The sequence below is a fragment of the Lissotriton vulgaris genome, chromosome 1_1, assembly GCF_964263255.1.
Source record: "Lissotriton vulgaris chromosome 1_1, aLisVul1.2, whole genome shotgun sequence".
Taxonomy (NCBI): Eukaryota; Metazoa; Chordata; class Amphibia; order Caudata; family Salamandridae; genus Lissotriton; species Lissotriton vulgaris.
In genome coordinates, this window is record NC_141685.1 from 165,500,112 (window position 1) to 165,519,046 (window position 18,935).

The following is an 18,935-nucleotide window of genomic DNA, read 5'->3' on the forward strand; positions in this document are numbered from 1 at the left end:
GACCCTGTTTGGTGTTTGCTTAACCAGGAAGTAGAAGTATTCCGACTGTGAGTGTCTTAACACCCAAGTCTGTGTCTTTGCCAGCGCCAATGCTTGTTTCTCATATGAGAACCTGTCATGGACTCAAACACCCATGTCTGTGTCTTTGCAGGCGCCAATGCTTGTTTCCCATAACACCCACGTCTGTGTGTTTACAGGCGCCAATGCTTGTTTCCCATAATACCCATGTCTTTGTGTTTACAGGAGCCAATGCTTGTTTCCCATAACACCCATGTCTGTGTGTTTACAGGCGGCAATGCTTGTTTCCCATAACATCCATGTCTGTGTGTTTACAGGAGCCAATGCTTGTTTCCCATAACACCCATGTCTGTGTGTTTACAGGTGCCAATGCTTGTTTCCCATAACATCCATGTCTGTGTCTTTACAGGAGTCAATGTTTCCCTGCTGGAGGCGGCGGTTCCGTCAGCGGCCACCAGATGGTGCTCCTCGCCTGCTGATGAAACCTCTGAGCTGCACATTGGATGGAAGGAGAAGGGTTTCCTCTTCCGGGTCAGCGGCGGCAGAGACAGCACCAGCAGCAAATGCTGACATCACTTCCTGCCTCTCTTTGTGTGTGCAGCTTGGAGCAGAGGAGGAAGGAGCCCTGTCTGTCTGTGCAGCGACCTTCATCTACAAACCCTCAAACCCCAGATCTGCCCCCCTCAGACCCCAGATCTGCCCCTCCCCCGGCCCCCAGGAGGGGGAGAGAGCCTTGACACGTCTGCACAGGTTTCTGCTCAGGTAGGAGATTGTCAGCACCTTCTGCTGTATTTGTAGAAATAGACTGAATAATCCTGGAGGGAATCTTTGCAGGAGCCGGGCTGAGCTGGGCTCCTCTATCCGGGGCCCCTGGGGTTGAGCTGGGCTTATCTATCTGGGGGCCTCTGGGGCTGTGCTGGGCTCCTCTATCCGAGGGCCCTGGTGGCCTGAGCTGGGCTCTTCTATCCAGGGGCCCTGGGGCTGAGCTGGGCTCTTCTATCCGGGGGCCCCTGGGGCTGAGCTGGGCTCTTCTATCCGGGGGTCCTGGGGCGGAGCTGGGCTCTTCTATCCAGGGGGCCCTGGGGCTGAGCTGGGCTCGTCTATCCGGAGGCCTCTGGGGCTTAGCTGGGTTCTTCTATCCAGGGGCCCTGGGGGGCTGAGCTGGGCCCTTCTATCCGGGGCCCCTGGGGCTGAGCTGGGCTCGTCTATCCGAAGGCCTCTGGGGCTGAACTGGGCTCTTCTATCCGGGGCCCCTGAGGCTGAGAAGGGCTCTTCTATCCTGGGGTCCTGGGGTTGAGCTGGGCCCTTCTATCCGGGGGTCCTGGGGCTGAGCTGGGCTCTTCTATCCGGGGGCCCCTGGGGCTGAGCTAGGCTCGTCTATCCAGAGGCCTCTGGGGCTGAGCTGGGCTCTTCTATCTTGGGCCCTGGGGATGAGCTGGGCTCTTCTAACCGCGGGCCCCTGGGGCTGAGATAGGTTCTTCTATCCGGAGCCCCTGGGGCTGAGCTGGGCTCTTCTATCCAGGTCCCTGAGGTTGAGCTGGGCTCTTCTATCCGGGGGCCCCTGGGGTTGAGCTGGGCTCTTCCATCCAGGTGCCCCTGGGGCTGAGCTTGGCTCTTCTATCCCGAGGCCCCAGGGGCTGAGCTGGGCTCTTCTATCTGGGGGCCCCTGTGGCTGAGCTGGGATCTTCTATCCGGGGGCCTTGGGGCTGAGCTGGGCTCTTTTATCCGGGGCCCCTGGGGCTGAGCTGGGCTCTTCTATCTCGGGCCCCTGGGGTTGAGCTGGACTCTTCTATCTGGGGGCCCCTGGGGCTGAGCTCGGTTCTTCTATCTGGGGGCCCTGGAGCTGAGCTGGGCTCTTCTATCTGGGGGGGCCCTGGGGCAGGGGCTCTTCTATCCGGGGGCCCTGGGGCTGAGCTGGGCTCTTCTATCCGGGGGCCCCTGGAGCTGAGCTGGGCCCTTCTATCCGGGGGCCCCTGGAGCTGAGCTGGGCCCTTCTATTCGGGGGCCCCTGGGGCTGAGCTGGGCTCTTTTATCTGGGAGTCCGGGGGCTGAGCTGGGCTCTTCTATCTGGGGGGCCCCTGCGGCTGAGCTGAGCTGGGCTCTTCTATCCGGGGCCTCCTGGGGCTGATCTGGGCCCTTCTATCCGGAGGCCCCTGGGGCTGAGCTGGACTCTTCTATCTGGGGGCCCTGGGGCTGAGCTGAGCTGGGCTTTTCTATCCGGGGGCCCCTGGGGCTGATCTGGGCTCTTCTATTCGGAGGCCCCTGGGGCTGAGCTAGACTCTTCTATCTGGGGGCCCTGGGGCTGAGCTGGGCTCTTCTATCCGGGGGGTCCCTGGGGCTGAGCTGGGCTTTTCTATCCGGGGGCACCTGGGGCTGAGCTGGGCTTTTCTATCCGGGGGTCCTGGGGCTGAGATGGGCTCTTCTATCCGGGGCCCCTGGGGCTGAGCAGGGCTCTTCTATCCAAGGGTCCTGGGGCTGAGCTGGGCTCTTCTATCCAAGGGTCCTGGGGCTGAGCTGGGCTCTTCTATCCGGTGGCACCTGGAGCTGAGCTGGGCTCTTCTATCCGGGGCCCCAGGGGCTGAGCTGGGCTCTTCTATCTGGGGGCCCTGGTGTTGAGCTGGGCTCTTCTATCCAGGTGCCCCTGGGGCTGAGCTTGGCTCTTCTATCCCGAGGCCCCTGGGGCTGAGCTGGGCTCTTCTATCTGGGGCCCCTGGGGCTGAGCTGGGCTCTTCTATCCGGGGGCCTTGGGGCTGAGCTGGGCTCTTCTATCCGGGGGCCTTGGGGCTGAGCTGGGCTCTTTTATCCGGGGCCCCTGGGGCTGAGCTGGGCTCTTCTATCCGGGGGCCTTGGGGCTGAGCTAGGCTCTTCTATCCGGAGGCCCCTGGGGCTGAGCTCGGTTCTTCTATCTGAGGGCCCTGGGGCTGAGCTGGGCTCTTCTATCTGGGGCCCCTGGGGCTGAGCTGGGCTCTTCTATCGGGGGGCCCCTGGGGCTGAGCTGGGCCCTTCTATCAGGGGCCCCTGGGGCTGAGCTGGGCTCTTTTATCTGGGAGTCCGGGGGCTGAGCTGGGCTCTTCTATCCGGGGGGCCCCTGGGGCTGAGCTGAGCTGGGCTCTTCTATCTGGGGCCTCCTGGGGTTGATCTGGGCCCTTCTATCCGGAGGCCCCTGGGGCTGAGCTGGACTCTTCTATCTAGGAGCCCTGGGGCTGAGCTGAGCTGGGCTTTTCTATCCGGGGGCCCCTGGGGCTGATCTGGGCCCTTCTATTCGGAGGCCCCTGGGGCTGAGCTGGAGTCTTCTATCTGGGGGCCCTGGGGCTGAGCTGGGCTCTTCTATCCGGGGGTCCTGGGGCTGAGCTGGACTTTTCTATTCGGGGGCCCCTGGGGCTGAGCTGGGCTCTTCTATCCGGGGGTCCTGGGGCTGAGCTGGGCTCTTCTATCCGGGGCCCCTGGGGCTGAGCAGGGCTCTTCTATCCAAGGGTCCTGGGGCTGAGCTGGGCTCTTCTATCCGGTGGCACCTGGAGTTGAGCTGGGCTCTTCTATCTGGGGCCCCTGGGGCTGAGCTGGGCTCTTCTATCCAGGGACCCCGGGTCTGAGCAGGGCTCTTCTATCCGGGCTGTTCTTGCCTTAGTACATCAGGTAGAACCGCCCATGACGGCGTGCCATGGGTAGTACGGTTGATACTTCATCTCATTCGTAGATCTAAGGCTGGTGCAGCCTTGTACTCATTTGTTCTTGCCTTAGTACATCGGGTAGTATTGCCCATGATGGAGTGCCATGGGTAGTACGATTGATATCTCATCTCATTCCTAGATCTAGGGAGTGTGCAGCCTGGTACTCATTTGTACTTTTCTTAGTACATCAGGTAGTACCACCAATGAGGGTGTGCCTTGCGTAGCAGTGTAGATACTTTCCCAGGTGTTGTACGCCTCTGAAGATGGCACCGTTCCAAGGGGACGTCTCATCGCCACAATGCTGCTCCTCTGGTTGGTGTTGCAAGCGATCCAGAAGGCAGTTTTGTTGCTTTTTACAGGCACTTTGCCCGTAGGGGCGCTTATAGTCCGTGGACCGATTGCTTGTATGGAACCCTGTGTCTGTGGTACAGGTCCCACTCGACCCGCTCTGCCTGCTTTGTTCTGCAATACATACTGTCTGAGTCACCTATATAGGACACTGTGTGTACCGAGCCAGTCCGGTATCAGGTGACCCCACTTTAGGGAAATCTAGTCTGACATTCTTAGGTATTTGGGGGCTAAGTGACCAACAAACCAATCTTGTGAACTGGACGGGTGAAAGGGTCCACCAGGTCGTGATATGCTTGGGACTGAGTCGGAACGGCTGCATCTTTGTAGGAGTGGAAAGCGTAGTACCGGCATCTATAGGATCAAAGTTCTCCCATGAATAAAACATTTCAAAGGCATACACTGCATGTGCATGTACAACAAATGTTACTGCCCCCCTGTGCTCAATGTTGCCTCTGTCTGCACAATGTTGTGTAACTTCTGCCCTGTAATTGACTCCGATCAAACCAGGAGCTTCATGTTTAAAGAACCCTTTCAACTAACGAAAGATCCAATGTGCAAATACCACAGATTTGTTTGGATTTATAGTTTTGTGCTGAAAAATTCCCCTAATTGTTCGCTCTGGAAAAAAAATCTACCTGAAATGTTTGTTAACTGCTCACATTGACCCCTTAAATGCTGGCCCCTCTCTCTCCCCTCCCCCACGTGCTGAGCACTTTCTTTTAACGTATTTTGGGTAGTTTGTGCTTTGGGTACATAACTTTTTCTTCACAAAAGGTACCCATGGCAAATTTGGCACCCTCTTATGTCTAACATCCAGGGGATTGTAAAGGTACCCAGGGTTTTTGGATTCCCCTGGAGGGGACCCAGAAAATAGGCAAAATATAGCAAAATGTTTAAATTTTTTGAAAAAATAGGGAAAAAGTGCTCCAGAGAAAACTGTTTTTTTCCTATAAATGACATCATCGTACATTTGCTGTGCTAAGGTCACCATCTTCCCAGCTTGTAGGGACAACAACTGTTTTTTTACAACAGTTTTGGCCCATTTTGCCTATTTTTTGCGCTCTCAACTTTCTTCCAGTTGTTGGTGGAATCCACTGTGAAACCCAGGGGGGATCCAGGAAAGCTGCAGATTTATGAAAGTGGACAAAACTCAGAATTCACAAAGGGGTCATATGTGTAGATCCCTCAAGATTTTCCCAAATATGCTGACTGTTGAAATAACGAAATATTGAAAATTAGTAGGACAAAAATGCCGTTTGTGACAACGTTTTCATGTGTGAATTTCTGTCACAATGGCCAATTTACAAAACTGTTATTTGTACATCTCTAGACTTGAGGGTGCCCATACTAGAATATGATTCAGAGGACAAGTCTGGCTGAGGTGTTCTGGTTGGTCTGGAGTTTGTGTAGCAGGGTTTTGCTGATTCCGGCATCGAGGGCGTTGCCGTAGTCCAGTCTGCTCGTTATGAGTGTATGGGTGACGGTCTTTCTGCATTCTGTGAGGATCCACTTTAAGGTCTTGCAGAGGATGTGGAGGGAGTGGAAGCATTTGGAGGCGATTGCGTTGACCGGGCGGGTCAAGGTTTGCTGTCTATGATGATCCTGAGATTCTTGGCATGGGTGGTGAGGGTAGATGTTCATCCTATCTTTATTAGCCACCAGGTGGAGTCCCACGCTGATGTTCTTTTCCCGAAGATCACGGTTTAAGTCTGTCAGTCTTTTAGGCAGTTGATCTTCATCCAGTGGGCAATTCCAGTCAAACAGGAATAAAACTTCATCCGGGTACTGGGCGTCTTGGCCATGAGAGACAGTTGTGTGTCAGTATAGGAGAGGACGTTGATGTTATGAGAGTGGTGATTCTAGCTAAAGGGATCATGTATGCATTGAAGAGAGTCGGGCTCCGGGAAGATCTGCGTGGAACTCAGCAGACAAGGTCACCGGCATGGAACGTGTTCGGTGAAAGGATGACTGACTTGGTTCTTCCAGTCAGGAAGAAGCAGATCCATTGGAGTGCGTCTCGTTGGATTCTGATCTGGAGGTGTTGGATAAGGATGGGGTGGGAGACTGTCTCAAACTCTACAGAGAGGACCAGGAGAATGATATCACCATGTCTCTTCTGTCCAGAGTCATGCGGATGTCATCCATGGCGGGGATGTGGACAGTTTCCAAGCTGTGGTTGGGGCTCAAACCAGACTGAGTAGTTTTGAGGAGCTGGTGGTCCTTGAGGTATTCTACAAAGTGTCTGTTGACCATTTTCTCTAGGATGTAAACCGGGAATGGTAGCAGGGAGATCGGCCTGTGCTTGGCGAGCGTTAAAGGGTTTAAGGGGGTTTCTTCAGCAGTGGGAGGACAGTGGTGTCTTTCTCTCAAACAGTTCTTCCTCAGGGTCTGTAGTAAGATCGAGAGATCCACCCCCAGGCACCACCAACTCTGAATGCTGTATTAGCACAGACTATTGGAGTGGCCAGGCAAGGGAAAGGGGCTTAGGGGATAGGAACTGCGAGGAGCGAGATTTCAAAAAGAAAGCATACATAATATTCAGATGGAACCTGAGTTTTGAGTTCCCTGTAAAACTTCCCCCGCTTTTGAAGGATTAGGTTTTTTTACCCTGTTTGGTGAACTTAGAACTCTCTCTCTCTCTATTCTGCTTTTTTGAGGTTTTCTGTTTCTATACTGGCTCTCTTAAAATTAGGCTGCAAGATAAAGGGGATCAGGTGAAGCCACTTGTTCAACGCTAACCTTTTAACACCTTAGCTACACCAGATTCTAGACACTGCTACAAGGATACATTCCCTAAAGAGTTTCATTAAACATTTCTCTCCCTCTCCTTCAATAGTTCAACGCCCCTGGTTAAGTCATCTGGCTGTGAAAGAAAGTTATATGAACTGAACAATAATATTCATGAATCATGTTCTTTATTCTTCAGCCAAACGGGTTTGTCTCTATGGAGCTGCCTTCCCTGGAATTGTTTCAACTACTAATGGTCTTGACTGGTAGCGCAAGAAATCAGTTTACATTTAGTCTATTCCTGCAAGTTAGAACCAAAACTATGATGAGGCTTGAAACGCTAAAAAGTTCGAACGGCTCAGCCCTTACCAGGGGTTTTACTCTCTCCCAAGTGGATGCCGGACTCAGCTCTTACCAGGGGCTTCACTCTCTCCCGAGTGGAGGCCGGACGCAGCACTTACCAGGGGTTTCACTCTCGCCCGAGTGGAGGCCGGACTCAGCCCTTACCAGGGGTTTCACTCTCTCCCGAGTTGATGCTGGACTCAGCCTTTACCAGGGGTTTCACTCTCTCCCGAGTGGAGGCCGGATTCAACCCTTACCAGGGGTTTCACTCTTTCCCGAGTGGAGGCCGGACTCATCCCTTACCAGGGGTTTACTCTCTCCCAAGTTGAGGCCTGACTCAGCCCTTACCAGAGGCTTCACTCTCTCCCGAGTAGAGGCCGGACTCAGCCCTTACCAGGGGTTTCATTCTCTCCCGAGTAGAGACCGGACTCTGCCCTTACCAGGGGTTTCACTCTCTCCCGAGTGGAGGCCGGACTCAGCCCATAACAGGGGTTTCACACTCTCCTGAGTTGAGGCCGGAAGTGTGGCAGGGCGAGCGTACTCACCACCAAGGCGCTCAGCTGAAGAAGCGTTGGACAACAAACTCCGTCAACAAAACTGAGTGATCCAGTTTATCGTGGAAGCTCAGGAAGGAAGGGGTTACTTCAATCATTTCCTGGAATAGTAATCACGCGGTTCTGAACCGGCACCCTTTTATACACTAACCATACCCAGCATGGTCAGCAATCGCTGCTTTTGGGAATCGCAGCGCAGATGCATGGTCGTTCTCTGGAACGTAATAATTAACAATATTTGTCCCATATTAAACCACAGAATCATCACAGGCAATACTGATTGCATACATGCAGAGGCCATTTCAGGCAGCGATTACCTAACACAGCGGAGTTTGCAACAGGACCGCATTCGGTGGTCTTTGCAAGCTAGTGGGCTTTTCCACAAGATAGTTGTCCTTCGCCTGAGTACGGGTCCTAGAGTGCTCACCACCGGGATTCTGAAGGTTGCGGAAAAGGTGGAATGATTGTGAGCATAGCGCTGATGTGTTGCAGTGCTCTGGAGTATGCTTGCTGGGGCAGGGGTCCGATGGGCCCTCTGAGAGGATGAACTTCATGGTGGTGGCCGACCTTTGGATTGGCTTTGGTTCTTTGGATGAGATCGGGAAGTGTTAGACTGGGCTTGTCCGGTCCGGTAGTAGGTTAAAGCTGCTGTAAATGGCGGTGATTTTGTGGCTGAAGAATTGAGAGCGGTTCTGCGAGGGAGTGATTGAGTTCGAGGCGGCTGATGGTGAGGTCCCAGATCTCTGTGGCTTGGTTGGTGAGTGAGAGGATGTTGATGAACTTGCATGCGAGTGCGGAGTGTTGTGTGACTAGTTGCGAGACTGTGTGTGCGAGAGAGTGGGGTTTTGGGCGCTGCTGGTGCGGATGCGGTGAGTGTTGGGTGTGGGTAAGTGCATGAAAATTCGCAGGAACGCTCCCTCGATGTTGTGTGGGGCAGTGAGGCACCAGCATGTGGAAGGGTGGCTGGGATTGAAGGCGCGGAGGGTCGCAGTAGGTAGTAGTGGGAGTGGAGGGACCAGGGTTACTGTCACTGGGCATCGTCCATGCATGGATGGGCGCAGACTGGCTTGCCTTTGGCATGCCTTCAGGGCATATGGCCATGTCTGAACTGGGGTGGCGGAGTGAGCTAAAGAATGATGATGGATTAAACCCAGATCAGTTGACTGGGGGTGAGTGCTTGCAATGTTCAACACTCCATCCATCATCCCCTTTTGTATCGCTTTGGTGGCCGTAAGTTCGCAGGGTATGCCCAGACATGGCTCCCGTGCTCACTTTGCCACTGAATTCAAGCTAGCCTGGCTGATGACGGCTGATTAGCTAGAAACTGGTCCCAGGATGCTTGTTTCCAGTCCAGGGAAGACATGGCTCGGCAGTTGGGGCAGGACTGTTCCCATGAGGCACCGGGTCAGACCGATTTGCACATGGCCATGTCTGCACTGAGGTGGCGGAGTGAGCTAAAGAATGATGATGGACAATGGGCTGATGGATAAGATCCCCTTCCCCTTTGAACTTACATTAGGGAAAGAAACCAGTGGCTGTCGGTGGCATCAGTTGCATGACAGCTACTGCAAGACAGTCCGGCTCAAGACCATCTTTAGTGTTTTTAAAGCATGGAGTGCTTCACGGAGAGCATGTGGCATTGGTAGATTATCATTCCACACACCCGTAAATAATAATTTTACTCTCCCAGAAGTATTTAGAGACACTTGTATGGGAAAATGGAAGAGAGCGGGAGTAAATAGAATAGGCTGTTTCTTTTCCCCCACTGGTCTTCGATCCTTCGAAGAACTGAAAGAAGATTTGACTTTGAATTGGCGGGATTTTTTAGAATTTCTTCAAATGAGAGCTCTTCTTGAACTGAAAGGAGGGGGACAGGCTAAATTTGGGAAAGTTTAAATTATTGAAAGGATAACCCAAAGTAAAGTAAGCAGCCCTCCCAGATGATATGGACAAACCTCCAAAAAATTAAAGGTGAAGTCAGACGAGACATTTAGTGTGGGCGGAGCCCGAGATTTTATGACTTCAACAGTGTGGGACTTTATCCCGCCTCTCTCTTCCATTGGCTAGCTTCGTAAATGGAGGCTAGCCATTGGAAGAGAGGTGTGTCAATTACTATTTTCCCTGCCTTGATGCGATCCGTGGGCGTTTCTGTCTCTTTTTTTAAGTCCCGCCCCTTTTTTTGTCATGCCATTCATGTGCTGTTGCTCACGCGCTCCTCGCTTGCTGTCCTCCCCCCCCCCGATCGGCAGCAACTCGTCGTCCCCAGTCTTGCTCTGTGTCCCGGGATCGGCAGCCCTCCTCCCCTCCCTGTCCCGGGGTCGGTGGCTCTCCTCCCCCTCCACCAGTCTGGATCATCCGCCCTCCCTCCCCCTTCAGTCTCTCCCTGTCCCGAGATTGCTTCCTCCCTCCCTCCCTCCTCTGACAGTGCAGCTCTGCTCAGCACTCTGCACAGGACGGCATGCAGTGCAGCCGCACCGGGACCCGCCTGCAGCCTATAGGTGGCCGAGAAGCACCTTTACGGGGCCTTTCACAGCCCTCTGCCGGGCCCAGAGAACAGCCTATCGCCTGTGGGGAAGTTCCCTGCGGATCTGGGCTTGTTAAACAAATGTCCGTGACTGCGCAGAAGTCTCTTAAAGGCGGAAATATTCCATAAGTTGTTTGTGCAGGCAGGCCCCTCCTCCGCCCGTGAAAGAATTGAAAGTATGCCGACCAGACACGTCATGGGCATTGTGGGTAAAAGCAGGCCGCCCGGTTAGTTCTCTTTTTGTCTGGTAAAGCAGGTTTGGCGTGATTGTGTGATCTTTGGCAGGCAGCGTGGTGATGCTGTGAAGCTGCAGCAGGTCAGGGGGAAGCTGCGTCCGAGGTAGGAGCGAGGCATCGCCGCAGAGGAGGAATCAGGGTGGCTGCTGGGCACTGAGCAGTGAAAAATCCAGGAGCAGCAACCCCCGCCCCCCCACCTCCGGAGCCCGGTTCGTTTCATTCTGGTCTCATTTCTTTGCCTGTCCCCTTGCTCGCGCTCGGTCTTTTTCTGCTCATCCTCCCTCTCTCAGTGTATTCAGTAGAGCTTCACTGGCCTGGCTTGTTGCTGACATATTGATTTGCACGTTTTGCCAAAGCGTTGCAGGTTCCCAGGTATTGAATGCTGTATGATGTCACTCTGAGGGTGGCACAGGTATTTCCTGGATTTCTCTTCCGCCTCTCAGTGTAGACTGCAGGCTTGCTGTTCATCCTTCGGCCTGGTGAGGTTGGTGATTGCCTGGGAGAAAGTCCCGTAATATTAGTTTGCTGTCTTGTGTCCGTTCCAGAGTCTGCCTGTGTCTTCCTTTACAGCCACAGGCTTGTGATCGCTGCTGCTGGGTTTGGTCACTAGATGTCTCTTCGCTATTGGTACATTTTGCAGGACAAGATTTCTGTTTCAGCGGGTCACATATTATCTCTTTTTGTCAGATTCAGATTCTTTGCTTCAGAGCTTTCCCTGTTTGTTTTGTCAGTATGTATTCCCTTCATCTTTCTCTATCTTGGGGCCTCTTACTCTCTTCATCTCTCGCTTCCTCCCTGTGAGCCTCTCTTGCTGCATTTCTGTCTGTATGTGATTTTCTCTCCTCTGTCTTATTCCCTGTGATCGATCGATCTGTCTGTCTGTCTGTCTGTCTGTGTCACAAAACAGGCATCAATGTTATACGGTCCTGTCGGTCTCAGTGGCACCTCAAACGTCACCAGACCCCCCCCTCCTCCTCCCAATGTCAGTATAGAAACATATAGCGCAAGTTACTCATCCTGTATTTTTTGTATTGCATGCTGACTTTGGTGCAATGAGCATGACACCATTGCATCATTTTCAATCATGTCAATGTTTATTTAAAGCAGTAAATCAAGTACAGGCTTTCATTCTTTAGTTGTGCTAATAGTATGAGAAAAGTATTTAATTCTGCAGTTACAAAACAGGGCTCCTCATAAAACATGTTTGGCTTCAAAAGCACATTCTGGCTACAGGAATCAGAGATGCTGAAGCTGCTAGCAAGCCAGAGCTAACAGGGGGCCGGGGCCCTGATTGCAGTTAGAACGTTTAGCCTTTGTGAATATAGCAGTGCGCACAGCACAAAGTGGTTATGCTCAGGCATTTTTGAAACTCCTTATGCAATGTAGAATGAGCACTTGGCCCTGGTTCTATTTAGAATGTTCAGGGGTTGCTTTTACACAAAGGCTACAACACAAGGAGCAATGGCTAAGCTCAGCGTTTGAAGCTTCTCCTGTTGTAGTCTGCTAACAATGGGCCCTGTGCAGTTTGAATGTTTAGGTTTTGTTTTACACAAAGGCTACAACACAAGGAGCAATGGCTAAGCTCAGTGTTTTAGGCTTTTCCTGTTATAGTCTGCTAACAATGGGCCCTGTGTGCAGTTTGAATGTTTAGGGTTTGTTTTACACAAAGGCTACAACACAAGGAGCAATGGCTAAGCTCAGTGTTTGAAGCTTTTCCTGTTATAGTCTGCTAACAATGGGCCCTGTGTGTAGTTTGAATGTTTAGGGTATGTTTTACAATTCATGAACAGGTTTCTAATTGAACAGTGGCAATGCTGATGCGCTGCAGAGGCCGCCTGTAGGAAAACGCCTTTTATTGCGTCACCCCTGTTTCCTCTGGACTGATGCTTCCGGTTGTTTAGGTCAAGCCTGGGCGGCTCACGCGCTGCTCTGCAAGGCATGCTGTATTCAGGTAGGGACTTGAAGCTCCGCCCACTCTCCGCCCATATTTTTCATTGACTTGTCATTGTCCACGGTAAACTGTGGCTGCTTATTGGTCAGTAGGCTTAGTATTCCCTCCTTAGTCCTGCCTTGTCTCATTTTGTAACAACCCATGGCGACACCCCCTGCTACATCTGTTGTTACTCGGTAGGCTCTAATCACAGCCTCCAATCACTCTTTTCTCAAATAGCTTTGGACACGCTCTCTCCTAACACTTTAAAAAAATGTTTGCGAACGCATTTACAAAGCAATAGGTCTTGCATTTGCAAGAGTTTAAGCTATTGGCATTGTAAATGACAATGCCTTTTATTTTTCTGTCTTAAAATCAACACATACATAAAAGGCATTGTCGTTTACAATGCCAATAGCTCAAACTCTCATAAATGCGAGACCTATTGCATTTTAAATGCTTGTTGTATAATACACCTGACAAAATCTCGAAATGGGGTTGAGGGAAGGGAACATGTTGTCCTCGCTGTGCACTCTGTAATGCAGAGAGTGTTCATATTTTTGCATCATGTCAGGTTTTGCAGAAATGTAATAAAGATATCATAAAGTTTTTATCAGAAGTGATAAAAACTGAAATAACACATAGGGGCTGATTCTGATGCGGGTTGGAAAGCATTCCCACCCAGGGGCTGATTCTGATGCGGGCTGGAAAGCATTCCCACCCAGGGCCTGATTCTGATGCGGGTTGGAAAGCATTCCCACCCAGGGCCTGATTCTGATGCGGGTTGGAAAGCATTCCCACCCAGGGCCTGATTCTGATGCAAGTTGGAAAGCATTCCCACCCAGGGCCTGATTCTGATGCGGGTTGGAAAGCATTCCCACCCAGGGCCTGATTCTGATGCGGGTTGATAGGCATTCCCACCCAGGGCCTGATTCTGATGCGGGTTGGAAGGCATTCCCACCCAGGGCCTAATTCTGATGCGGGTTGGAAAGCATTCCCACCCAGGGCCTGATTCTGATGCGGGTTGGAAAGCATTCCCACCCAGGGCCTGATTCTGATGCGGGTTGGAAAGCATTCCCACCCAGGGCCTGATTTTGATGCGGGTTGGAAAGCATTCCCACCCAGGGCCTGATTCTGATGCAAGTTGGAAAGCATTCCCACCCAGGGCCTGATTCTGATGCGGGTTGGAAAGCATTCCCACCCAGGGCCTGATTCTGATGCGGGTTGATAGGCATTCCCACCCAGGGCCTGATTCTGATGCGGGTTGGAAGGCATTCCCACCCAGGGCCTAATTCTGATGCGGGTTGGAAAGCATTCCCACCCAGGGCCTGATTCTGATGCGGGTTGGAAAGCATTCCCACCCAGGGCCTGATTCTGATGCGGGTTGGAAAGCATTCCCACCCAGGGCCTGATTCTGATGCGGGTTAGAAAGCATTCCCACCCAGGCCCTGATTCTGATGCGGTTAGTAAAGCATTCCCACCCAGGGCCTGATTCTGATGCGGGTTGGAAAGCATTCCCACCCAGGGCCTGATTCTGATGCAGGTTGGAAAGCATTCCCACCCAGGGCCTGATTCTGATACGGGTTGGAAAGCATTCCCACCCAGGGCCTGATTCTGATGCGGGTTGGAAAGCATTCCCACCCAGGGCCTGATTCTGATGCGGGTTGGAAAGCATTCCCACCCAAGGCCTGATTCTGATGCGGGTTGGAAAGCATTCCCACCCAGGCCCTGATTCTGATGCGGGTTGGAAAGCATTCCCACCCAGGGCCTGATTCTGATGCGAGTTGGAAAGCATTTCCACCCAGGGCCTGATTCTGATGCGGATTGGAAAGCATTCCCCCCCAGGGCCTGATTCTGATGCGGTTAGGAACATGTGCTCAACAAAATCGTATCGGGAAGCATCCGGATGCATCGTACTTGGTCGGTCGGACTCTCCCGATACAAGTGGGTCGGAAACCATTTCCAACCCGATTCAGTCGGGAAGCATTCCCAACCCGCATCAGAATCAGCCCCTGAGTGTGTAATCCTACTCGGGACTTTTGAGACTAATCGGCGTAGGGCAGGGCATGAACTGATTTTTATTCCTAAGGCGGTTTTACGAATGTGTATTACGGCTGCCTGGGTGGATGCTAATGCACCGACATTTCAACAATGGCTTGGTAGGTCATTAGCAATGTCTAGAAAAAGCCATATATAGGCAAAAAGGGAGGAATCAGCATAAAAAAGGTATGGAATTCTGGGACCTTCTCCGTGTCTGGATTCAAACTCAAAGTGGAGATTGAAGATGGAGTAAGAATTTACACTTTATTGAATCTGCACAAATCACATTAGGATAAATCTTCTTTTCCAGGATTATTTTAATCTTTTTTAGTAAATTCTATTGTAAATTTGAGATGGAAGCAGTTTATTGCCTTACATGAAATAATGTAAAGAACTTTGGGAAGTAGGTGATGTATTAACTCTTACTCCTGTCTGCATGGGGGAGGGGTGGGGTGAAAAATGCAAAATGATTATAGATTATAGATTCACCTAGTCAAGTGACGCTATTCCATACATTACAGGGGCTGAAAGATGGAAATGGATCAGGACATTCCCCTCATTCCCTCATTCTGAGGATGAAAACGTCCCTCGTGTGTAGCGCCTCGATTCTGGGGAGTGGGATTAAAGCGCCTCGGTCCGAGCCACAGTCCTGCCCCCGGGGGGCGCCTCTGCTCAGGTCCAGGCGACCAGTGTCTCTCTTCAGGGCCTGTGCATAGCTCTCCGAGGCTCAGGGCGGAGTCAGAGGCGCTGGATGGGGTGGAATGAACTCTGGGCTCCTCTGTCCTTAATGAGAATCCTTCACCGAGAGGCCTGTCCAGAGGAGGGACAGAGGAGGTGAGGCCTGTCCAGAGGAGGTGAGGCCTGTCCAGGGGAGCAGTGTCTCTCTGTGGGCCTGTGCATAGCGCCCCAAGGTTCAGGGCGGAGTCGGAGGCGATGGATGGGGTGGAATGAACTCTGGGCTCCTCTGTCCTTAATGAGAATCCTTCACCGAGAGGCCTGTCCAGAGGAGGGGCAGAGGAGGTGAGGCCTGTCCAGGGGTGCAGAGGAGGAAAGGCCTGTCCAGAGGAGGGGCAGAGGAGAAGAGGCCTCTCCAGGGGTGCAGAAGAGGTGAGGCCTGTCCATAGGAGGTGAGGCCTGTCCATGGGTGCAGTTTCTCTGTTCGGGGCCTGTGCATAGCGCCCGAGGATCAGGGCGGAGTCAGAGGCGCTGGATGGGGTGGAAAAAACTCTGGGCTCCTCTGTCCTTAATGAGAATCCTTCACCGAGAGGCCGGTCCAGAGGAGGGGCAGAGGAGGGGAGGCCTGTCCAGGGGTGCAGAGGAAGAGAGGCCTGTCCAGGGGTGCAGAGGAGGTGAGGCCTGTCCTGAGGAGGTGAGGCCTGTCCAGAAGAGGTGAGGCCTGTCCAGAGGAGGGACAGAGGAAGAGAGGCCTGTCCAGGGGAGCAGTGTCTCTCTTAGGGGCCTGTGCATAGCGCCCGAGGCCCAGGGCGGAGTCAGGGGCGCTGGATGAGGTGGAATGAACTCTGGGCTCCTCTGTCCTTAATGAGAATCCTTCACCAGAAGAGGGGCAGAAGAGGTAAGGCCTGTCCAGGGGATGCAGAGGAGGAGAGGCCTGTCCAGAGGAGGGGCAGAGGGGCCTGTCCAGGGGTGCAGAGGAGGTGAGGCCTGTCCAGTGGTGCAGAGGAGGTGAGGCCTGTCCAGTGGTGCAGAGGAGGTGAGGTCTGTCCAGGGGTGCAGAGGAGGTGAGGCCTGTCCAGTGGTGCAGAGGAGGTGAGGCCTGTCCAGGGGAGCAGTGTCTCTCTTCGGGCCTGTGCATAGCGCCCCGAGGCCCAGGGCGGAGTCAGAGGCGCTGGATGGGGTGGAATGAACTCTGAGCTCCTCTGTCCTTAATGAGAATCCTTTACTGAGAGGCCTGTCCAGAGGAGGGGCAGAGGAGGAGAGGCCTGTCCAGGGGTGCAGAGGAGGTGAGGCCTGTCCAGAGGAGGGCTAAAGGAGGAGAGGCCTGTCCAGGCGTACCAAAGGGGAAAAGCCTGTCCAGAGGTGTAGAGGGGGAGAGGCCTGTCCAGGGGGTCAGAGTAGGCGAGGCCTGTCCAGTGGAGCAGTGTCTCTCTTCGGGGCCTGTGCATAGCGCCCAAGGCCCAGGGCAGAGTCAGAGGCGCTGTATGGGGTGGAAAGAACTCTGGGCTCCTCTGTCCTAAATGAGAATCCTTCACCGAGAGGCCTGTCCAGAGGAGGGGGAGAGGAGGAGAGGCCTGTCCAGAGCAGGAGAGGAGGAAAGGCCTGTCCAGGGGTGCAAAGGAGGTGAGGCCTGCCCAGAGGAGGTGCAAAGGAGGTGAGTCCTGTCCATGGGTGCAGAGGAGGAGAGGCCTGTCCAGGTGTGCAGAGGAGTAGAGGCCGTCCAGGGGTGCATAGGAGGTGAGGCCTGTCCAGTGGTGCAGAGGAGGTGAGGCCTGTCCAGTGGTGCAGAGGAGGTGAGGTCTGTCCAGGGGTGCAGAGGAGGTGAGGTCTGTCCAGTGGTGCAGAGGAGGTGAGGCCTGTCCAGGGGAGCAGTGTCTCTCTTCGGGCCTGTGCATAGCGCCCCGAGGCCCAGGGCGGAGTCAGAGGCGCTGGATGGGGTGGAATGAACTCTGAGCTCCTCTGTCCTTAATGAGAATCCTTTACTGAGAGGCCTGTCCAGAGGAGGGGCAGAGGAGGAGAGGCCTGTCCAGGGGTGCAGAGGAGGTGAGGCCTGTCCAGAGGAGGGCTAAAGGAGGAGAGGCCTGTCCAGGGGTACCAAAGGGGAAAGGCCTGTCCAGAGGTGCAGAGGAGGAGAGGCCTGTCCAGGGGGTCAGAGTAGGCGAGGCCTGTCCAGTGGAGCAGTGTCTCTCTTCGGGCCTGTGCATAGCGCCCAAGGCCCAGGGCAGAGTCAGAGGCGCTGTATGGTGTGGAAAGAACTCTGGGCTCCTCTGTCCTAAATGAGAATCCTTCACCGAGAGGCCTGTCCAGAGGAGGGGGAGAGGAGGAGAGGCCTGTCCAGAGCAGGAGAGGAGGAAAGGCCTGTCCAGGGGTGCAGAGGAGGTGAGGCCTGCCCAGAGGAGGTGCAAAGGAGGTGAGTCCTGTCCATGGGTGCAGAGGAGGAGAGGCCTGTCCAGGTGTGCAGAGGAGTAGAGGCCGTCCAGGGGTGCAGAGGAGGTGAGGCCTGTCCAGAGGAGGAGAGGAGGAGAGGCCTGTCCAGGGGTGCAGAGGAGCAGAGGAGGAGAGGCCTGTCCAGGGGTGCAGAGGAGGTGAGGCCTGTCCAGAGGAGGAGAGGAGGAGAGGCCTGTCCAGGGGTGCAGAGGAGGTGAGGCCTGCCCGAGGAGGGGCAGAGGAGGAGAGGCCTGTCCAGAGGAGGAAAGGCACGTCCAGGGGTGCAGAGGAGGTGAGGCCTCCCCAGAGGAGGTGCAGAGGAGGTGCAGAGGAGGTGAGGCCTGTCCAGGGTTGCAGAGGAGGAGAGGCCTGTCCAGGCGGGCAGAGGAGGTGAGGCCTGTCCAGGGGCGCAGAGGAGGTGAGGCATGTCCAGAGGAGGAGAGGAGGAGAGGCCTGTCCATGGGTGCAGAAGAGGAAAGGCCTGTCCAGAGGAAGAGAGGAGGAGAGGCCTGTCCAGGGGTGCAGCGGAGTTGAGGCCTGTCCAGGGGTGCAGAGGAGGTGAGGTTTATCCAGGGGTGCAGAGGAAGTGAGGCCTGTCCAGGGGTGCAGAGGAGGTGAGGCCTGTCCAGGGGTGCAGAGGGGGCGAGGCTTGTCCAGGGGTGCAGAGGAGGTTAAGCCTGTCCAGGGGTGCAGAGGAGGTGAGGCCTGTCCAGGGGTCAGAGGAGGAAAGGCCTGTCCAAGGGTCAGAGGAGGAGAGGAGGTGAGGCCTGTCCAGGGGTGCAGAGGAGGTGAGGCCTGTCCAGGGGTGCAGAGGAGGCAAGGCCTGTCCAGGGGTGCAGAGGAGGTGAGGCCTGTCCACGGGGCAGAGAAGGTGATGCCTTTCCAGGGGTGCAGAGGAGAAGAGGCTTGTCCAGAGGAGGAGAGGGGAAGAGGCCTGTCCAGGGGGCAGAGGAGGAGAGGCCTGTTCATGGGGGCAGAGGAGGAAAGGCCTGTCCAGGGGTGCAGAGGAAGAGAGGCCTTTCCAGGGGTCAGAGGAGGTGAGGCCTGTACAGGGGTCAGAGGAGGTGAGGCCTGTCCAGGGGTGCAGAGGAGGTGAGACCTGTCCAGGGGTGCAGAGGAGGTGAGGCCTGTCCAGAGGAGCAGTGTCTCTCTTCGGAGCCTGTGCATAGCACCACAAGGCTCGGGGCAGAGTCAGAGGCGCTGTATGGGGTGGAATGAACTCTGGGCTCCTCTGTCCTTAAAGAGAATCCTTCACCGAGAGTCCTGTCAAGAGGAGGGGCAGAGGAGGTAAGGCCTGTCTAGGGGTGCAGAGGAGGAGAGGCCTGTCCAGGGGTGCAGCAGAAGCAAGGCCTGTCCAGAAGTGCAGAGCAGGTGAGGCCTGTCTAGGGGTGCAGAGGAGGTGAGTCCTGTCCAATGGGGTGCAGAGGAGATGAGTCTTGTCCA

The 18,935-nt window shown here is 54.3% G+C and overlaps 1 protein-coding gene across 1 annotated transcript in view; it reads left to right on the forward strand.

The window, feature by feature from the left end:
- Positions 1-468: 468 nt before the first annotated feature.
- LOC147737997 (uncharacterized) overlaps positions 469-18,935 on the forward strand; it is a 67,717-nt gene continuing 49,250 nt past the window's right edge. Inside the window, exon 1 of the mRNA XM_086925011.1 lies at positions 469-780. The gene's annotated coding sequence lies outside the window, so the exon portion shown is untranslated. The remainder of the gene's footprint in view (positions 781-18,935) is intronic.